The following is a 7,683-nucleotide window of genomic DNA, read 5'->3' as shown; positions in this document are numbered from 1 at the left end:
GAGAACATTTCTTCTCCTTGGAGATCAAGATGAGTTACATTGGTTAGAACGTGGCTCTGGCTTCATGTTCTGTCAATACAATGACTACTTTTCACTTTTAGCATAGATTCCAATCACACTGACCAGGATATGTGATTAGTAGGATCGGTGATAAGTCATAAATTCCAATCACATGAATCAGGGCACATAATTTATAGGATAGATGGTAGACCAGATAGATCTAGTTATAACATGATGTTAGAAAATACGTGTTTTGGAGAAAGCTAAGTTTCCATGGTGGGTTGGTGACCAAAATAAAATCAGAAATGATTTCAGTTTAGGTGGGCTAACGGTTAATATGAGCTCAAATTCTATCTTACCTTTTTGGATGCATTCTGTGAACCTGTCTTTTGGGAACATGGAGAGAGTACTCTGCACGTCACTATGCTTAGTAACTTCATGACTTCCTCTCTGGAGAGCTGAGATGGGTCCTTAGTTCAGAAAGAGCTATGGGGGAACTTCCAAAGGAGTAGCCATAGAGTTCAGAACCAGAATCTCAACCACCTTTGCTCTTGCAGACCATAGTCTCACTGTTTCTCATTGTGGCCCCAGTCTGGAATGGCAGGTTTATCTCTTGGTTAACACAAGCAACAGAGGAATTTTCAAAAACCCCATTTGTATCAACTTTATATGTGATAATTTCTGTGATCCAGAGCTATTGGGAAGCCATTTGTAGACACTGAGCCTCAGTTTCTATTTTTGTATTTCAGGTATAGGAACAAAATTATCAATGTCTAGTAATGTCAAGGCATATTAAACTTTCCCAGGCTTTCAGTCATACTCGTCCTGTATCTGTTTCCAACCTTCCCAAATCTGCCCTTTAAATTTAAGTTTTCTGCCACTTCTTTCCTTAACTATATCTCTGTAGGGCTCCTTATTTCTGAGGTTCCATAGGATTGCTACAGGTACTCTCCATCTGAGCCCATTTTTTGTGTCTGTCACTTTAAATGAGACAACTGTGAAGGCAACCCCTTCATCCTTACATGAATGCATGGATGGATAGACATGCTTTACAAAATTAGATTTTACATGGATAAATGAATATTTTATCTCATGTGTCTGGGATAAAGTAGAAAGCCTTCACATATAGAGGACAACCAAAGATTGTAGACATTTCAGGACGTTTTAAATGCTCCCATATAAAGAAAGAAGGTACTGAGACAGTTATAAATCAGTACATTTTTCCTGTGAGATGCCCACACACTCAGGCCAGTGGCCAGGATCCCCAGAGACCTAAAAGTCAGAAGAGGGGAAAAGGTGATGAGGACTGGTAATCCATAACCTTTCAGCTTCTGATGACACTGGCTGAGTTGTTTGTTGATTTCCCTTGGAAAATGAACTCAAAACACATCCAAGTATGGTGTGCACGGTTCAGTGACAACTGCAAATATAGAAAGGATACCTGACTTTTCCACTCCAAGTGACATACACCTGTCAGGTTCTGTAGAAAGATAGTCAATAAGAAAGGAGAAGGAAAAACTTCATGACTGCAAGCACAGCTTAACTATCTTCTATTTAGTTTCAAGAATGTTTCTTTGTTATGTATTCTTCAAATATTCATGCTTAGCATAACACAATCTGGATCAAATTATGGTAATGAACCTATCTCATTTCTAAACACTCTGTCTTGAGGTCTATCCCATCAGGACTGTGGATGAGTTCACAGGTGATGAAGACAACAATTTTAGGACTCATCTGACCACATTCCATGGACCCTTCTTTACTCATTTCAGTAATCACAAAATCACCAAAAACACAGAACCTATCTGCTCTGCCCTCCACTGCCACAAAATAGAAGCTGGAGCTGTCATATGGAATCCTTGATGGTGTGTTATTACCAATAGAGACATCTGCCATGTCATGGTGGCTAGGCTTTTGGGTTCCACCTGGCTATGGAGGTTGCTGTGTTCTATCCTTTCACAGCTGTAGACGTGTGACCTACAGCTTTCTAGAGAGATGGGGACTTTTGTTGCTCAAGGATTTGCTTAATTAGATATCAGAGGCATTCCCTTTGAGGAGCTGCCCCAATACTGTTGGGTATATCCATTAGTTCTATGTCATCCAGTCCTGGTCTCTTATAACCACCACAGCTGCCCAGGATGACAGCAAATCAGCATAGAGTGATATTAGCTGAGCCACAGGAAATTCCTCTTGTCATACAGACAATCCAGGAAGGAGGAGTGGCTGGTGGCTGGCAAGGACTCAAAGTTAAAGGACATGCGGAGGCCCCCTTGGATCTTTCCCAACTCACCTCAACCACTGTGTACTCATTAGGAACTAGGAACATGACAAGAAACAAATCCAGATTAGTTCCTTTATAATCTCACAATCTGGCAAGGTAAATATGCATGTGAACCATCAGCAGTGGTAGAGAGAATTGTAATAGTTGTGTGGAAAGAGTTCTGATAAGAATCATTAACCTCTGGTCATACTGATAACACAGACTGAGTTGTTTATTGATTTCCCATAGGATATGCCCTAAAGGAGATCAAAGTCTCCTGCAACTCTAGGTGATGCACAGCCTTCCTATTCTGCAGAAAGCTGACATGGTAAAAAGATAAAGAGGAACTTTTGAACTTTTGTCCACAAGCACTGCATAAGTATCCTCTGTTTCTGTTGAGTTTTAAGAACTTGTAAGTGTTTTTGTCTTGTATTCCTCACATCATCAGGCTAAGCAGACAAAACAACATGAGTCATACTGGTGATAACTCTGTGATTTTTAATCCCTCAATCTTTGGGTCTCTCCTATCAAGAATGGGTTTGACAGAGACAGCTACTTCAGAATACCACCCACTCGACCATCTTACAAGTTCTCCCCTTCACCCATTTTAGTGATCATGAATTTATCAAAAAGTAAAACGCATATAATACAATCTACATCATCCTAACGAAAAGTCTGGAACCCTCACTTTGGAGTCCTGGGTTCCGTGTGTGCAGCTGTAATGACATCTGTGATGTCATTGGTGATCAAGGTATTTGGGACCCACCTGGCCATGCAGTCCCCTTTTCTTCTCTCCTTTCACATGTGATGACCTCACATGTGCAGTGGTCTAAAGAGATGGGGTCATTCTTCAGTGAAGGACCTGTCTAATTTGCTGCCTGTGGCACACTCTTTGAAGGAATGTTCAAATATTACTTGGTACAATCATCTTCTCTGTGTCATCCATGTCTGGGGCCATTTATCCATAAGATCTTGATAGACCAGCCTGAACTTTTAGTTATGGGGCTCAGGCACAGCAATTCCTATTGTTATAGTAACAATCCAGGAAGATGGAGTGATCATCATGGAGTTACAAGTAAAGGAAATGCAGGGGTCAGCTAACATCTCTCAACTAAACTCAACTCAACCAAGTTTGCTGGATGCCCATTCTGGATAAAGTATTCTGCAAGGGACTAGACACTTAACAGTAAATAATACCCCAACTAGTCCTGTGATGAACTCACAATCTGGTGGGGGAAGCATGCATAAAACACCAATGGTGACAGAGAACAGACAAGACAATAAAAATTCTGGGGGTATAGAAGTTGTCCAAGGGAGAAACAATTTTATTTGTTGGAGGAGGAGATTTGTAAGGAATGGCTCTACCAGATTGATTTTTTACTTGAGCTCAGTTTTGCCCATCAATGTGGCCTTTGTAAAGAGCACACCATCATTGTAAGAAGAGGAACCTGCGTAGGTACAGATCTGTAGGTGTAGCTTGTTTGAATGGATTTTATATATTTTAGAATACATATAACCATGCAGATAAGGGACAATTAGAGGAATTTAATGACAATGACTTCAGCTGTTTCCAATACAAATAAAAATTTTGACTTTACAACAACACCAATTAATGTTTATTTATTACTTACAGAACATGAAGTCAAAGAAGAGGTTTGAATGAGTATTTGCCAACTGCCCAGGTGAAGAGGCATCTGATTCCAAGTCCAGGTTTTGCACAGTGGCCCTACTATTGGCTGCAGCACTACCCCTGCCTCCTTTCCCAGTCCATAAATGATGCATTGCTGGTCTCAATGAGTCATAGCTGGGAACAGAAGTGGTTGCTTAGCAATCACAGCTTTGCATAGGGTGGGACGCTCAGCTGGAAGAGAAACTCAGAGGAGAGAATTCCTGAGGGAATGTAGCCATGGACCTGATCCTGAATTTCTCGGTGGAAACCTGGGTGCTCCTGGCTACCACCTTTGTAGTCCTCTACCTGTGAGTAGCCATCAGGTGTCTCTCCTCTGTATCTCTAGAGTTGGGGTGCTAATCAGGAGCCATATTTTCCTTAGGTGTTTGGGAGATTGAAAGAGATAATAGAGGGGAAGTTGATATAAACTCTTATGTTCCTATTGATCTTTTATAAAGATTCCTTGAGCTCCAACCCTCAGTCCCCTTCCTGTGGATAGGAAGCTTATTGACAAGATTTATTCCTTGTGTATGATATGACTGAATCTTAGTGTGGTCCTAGACTAATCAGCCATAATTTAGTAGATAGAGAATGTAAACCTCTGTTCATCAAGTGAAGGGGAAACTCATCTCCTTCCCAAGCTTTGGGAAACCTTGTGGCAGCTGCGTTGCTTGGATTTTGTCTCATTAACTTTGCTTTCTTTGTTCTGTCTGCTATAAGAGTCTAGTAGAAGCTGTTAATATGTGTTTTTCCTCCTCCTGTCCCTCCTAGCTTTATTCTTGATTTCCATGAGGCTCCACAGTGCACCCCCAAATTCATAGTAGGATCACAGTCCATAGTTCCCCATTTCTGTGACCTCCTGGAACTACCATTCCCTCCTAAAAGTCAGTTTCACTACTCTGAAATACACATTTATTCTTCTATGAATGATGACATTTTGGAGCAGAGTCAGCTGGCACATTTGGAAAGGGAACTCAATCCCCAGTTGAGCTTCCTGAGGTGCCTCCGGTGGATCCTGAAAACAAATGTCCTTTCATAAAATTTTTTGGTGTTGTAACATTTTATGAGATTTGTGCAGAATATTAGCTTATTTGTTTTAAAGAAGAAGAAGAAACAAGGTATTCATTCAACTATCTGGAACATATTATGGTTCATTTCATGTGGCATAATGCATCTGTAGCTATTGATAGGAAGTTACCTGACTTTGGAAGGCCTCCTCTCTTACAGCTAAGATATAGTTCTGGCATACTGAACCATTTAACATACCATGCATTTCAGCCATATATTCCCAATTGTCCATGAAGGGGCCAACCTTGTGAGACCAATATCAACAAGCTTAAACAGCAGCCTCTTTCCTCACTCTGTCTCTTCCCCCTAGTCTAGCATCTGTCAATCACTCTGGAGATGGAAGGTTTGCAGGATTCAAAACCCCAAGCTGTGGGAGTCTGAATATGACACAAAAACAGTTATTTGTGGACAGCCTTGACCCAGGGATTTTATACTCATTGCAGTTTTACAGTGGATGCACAGAAGCAGTAAGCTCACTGCTTTGTAACTGATTCTTTCCATCAATATGAGCGTGACTGGCACTGGGTACACCAGATAACTATCAGCAATTAGAGGTCCAGATTCCAGGAGGAAAGGAGTGCCTGGAAATGAAAACTTAGTAATTATTTCTCTGCACAGTGTTATTATGAGACAAGCATCTTATCTGACAATGGAGGTTTTGATGTCTCTGAAGAGTATTTGAATTTCTCCGAATTCTTGACATAGTTTTCATTCTATGAAAGTAAAAACAATGTGACTGTGCCCAGGTTGTTCTGGGAAGGCAGATTTTAAAAGGGCTCAATCCTAAATTTGTGCATTGCTTATAGGAAATCCTCTAAACAAACTGTAACAATTAATGTCACCATAGGTTCTCCTGACCCCATGTCATTGAATAGATGATATTAATCAGAATCCTACTACTGGAGCAAAAGAATAAAATTTTACCCTTTCTACCTACAATGACCATATCACATCAGAGAAAGTCAATTTCCTAAACTAAAAAAATCAAATTAATTGCCCAGAAAAAATTCCAATTTGAATCTCTTAGAGACACTGAAGTTGGGGACACTTATCAAACATTCATTCTACTATTGGAGCATAAACATTTAAGATTCTTTATCTCATCATTGTGAATTTAGGAGTGTTGGTAGAGGTGGGAAAGGAAATAGTGAGCAAATGTAATTATAGCTCTTTGACTTTCTGCTGTTATTTATCACCTACATGTTACCTCCCTGGCTTTAATGTTTAGTTCTGAGTCACTGATTAGCAAGTCCCCATATGAGTAAAGCAGCAATACTTAAGACTTGGCTTTCTTTTTCACTTTACAGATATGGGACCTATTCACATGGACTTTTTAAGAAGCTGGGAATTCCTGGTCCAAAACCTGCACCCTTTCTGGGAAATCTTGTGTCCTACGATAATGTGAGTGCTGTTTGAGTGCCATCTTTTGTTTCTTAGGGTTGCAAACACCAGCTCAGTTCCATCAGTAAAAGTGCTCCTTGAGAGGAAGGTTTGAGGTTCCAGGCTTTCAGAAATGGTACGTGGGCACCAGCCAGAGCGCAGCCAGTATTCCTTGGGGCTTTCTTGTGAACTTTTTTGAGGTTTAGATTTGCTTCAATGGAGCAACTCAAATATTTCATCAACACTTATTCAGAACATGCTGCTCAGACGTGGTGAATATGAAGAGTGTTTTCTTTCTACCTTGTGAGGATTCCAGGCAGATACAGTTGTACTTAGTATTTGGAGAAAAGCAAGAAAGGCTTCCTCAATAGCACCTCACCAACCGGTATGCACCAGATTCAGACATTCTCTTTTGTACCAGCGCTCACAAGCATCTCCCTTCCTGATAAATGCCTTTGAAATATCAGTTTGTAAGGAATCCCACATGTTTACCTCTGGGGGAATTTAAACATACTGAATTATTTTAAGAACTCCTAAATTCCCATATGGTTATTTGCAGGGATCTATCCCAGCTTTTGTCACCCATGACATCTTTTGTGATTTTAGAAATAGAACAAGAGCATTCTGCTTTACTTCTCTTCCTTCCAAAAGAGAACCTTTTATGTAAATTAAGTATGGGTTTGGGTATATTACACAGGAGAATGGTTGTATAAATACCTCAGGTATTTAACCATGTAATAAGTTTTGTTTTTCTAAACAAAGGCAAAAAGCTTACACAAAATCACAACAGAATGGACAATTTGATGAAATCATTAAATTTAAGTTAAGTAAATGGAATATAATTTATGCCAAGAGTATGTTCTGAGCTTCTGTTGCTAACCTGTGTGATATTTTTCCTGGGACTGGAATGAAGGCCAGCAGCAAAGCCCTCCCCTGTGTGGGCTCCTCTCTGGTCAAATTTCCTTTCCTGAAGACTCTAGGCTTCCTCTCTGATCCCAATTCTCCAACAGAGTGTGCTGATGCCTAAAATTCTATACTGTGTTTTCCATCTGAAAAAAGCAATTGATTTTCTCTTCATCATTCCCAGATGAACATTTTTGTAAATTCTCCCCAAGAACTACTATTCTTAGTCCTCCTTTTGCATTGATAACTTTACTAGTATTGCTTTCAAGAGTCAGAGATGAAACAGAGAGCTATTTAATTTTCTGTTTCCTATGTGTAGGGATGGCATCTCCCCATTTCTTTCTATGTTGAGCAAAAGCTCTGGATAGTGAGTATACTTCATCTTCCCTAACCTATCACTCTT

At 40.1% G+C, this 7,683-nt stretch overlaps 1 pseudogene; it reads left to right on the top strand.

Moving 5' to 3' along the window:
* The first annotated feature begins 4,078 nt into the window (after positions 1-4,078).
* Positions 4,079-7,683, top strand: part of LOC141423991 (cytochrome P450 3A25-like) — a 30,564-nt pseudogene continuing 26,959 nt past the window's right edge.

Source organism: Castor canadensis, chromosome 6 (assembly GCF_047511655.1).
Source record: "Castor canadensis chromosome 6, mCasCan1.hap1v2, whole genome shotgun sequence".
NCBI classification, from domain to species: Eukaryota; Metazoa; Chordata; class Mammalia; order Rodentia; family Castoridae; genus Castor; species Castor canadensis.
The sequence above is the reverse complement of the archived record's forward strand: the minus strand, read 5'-3'. Positions and strand labels throughout refer to the sequence as shown.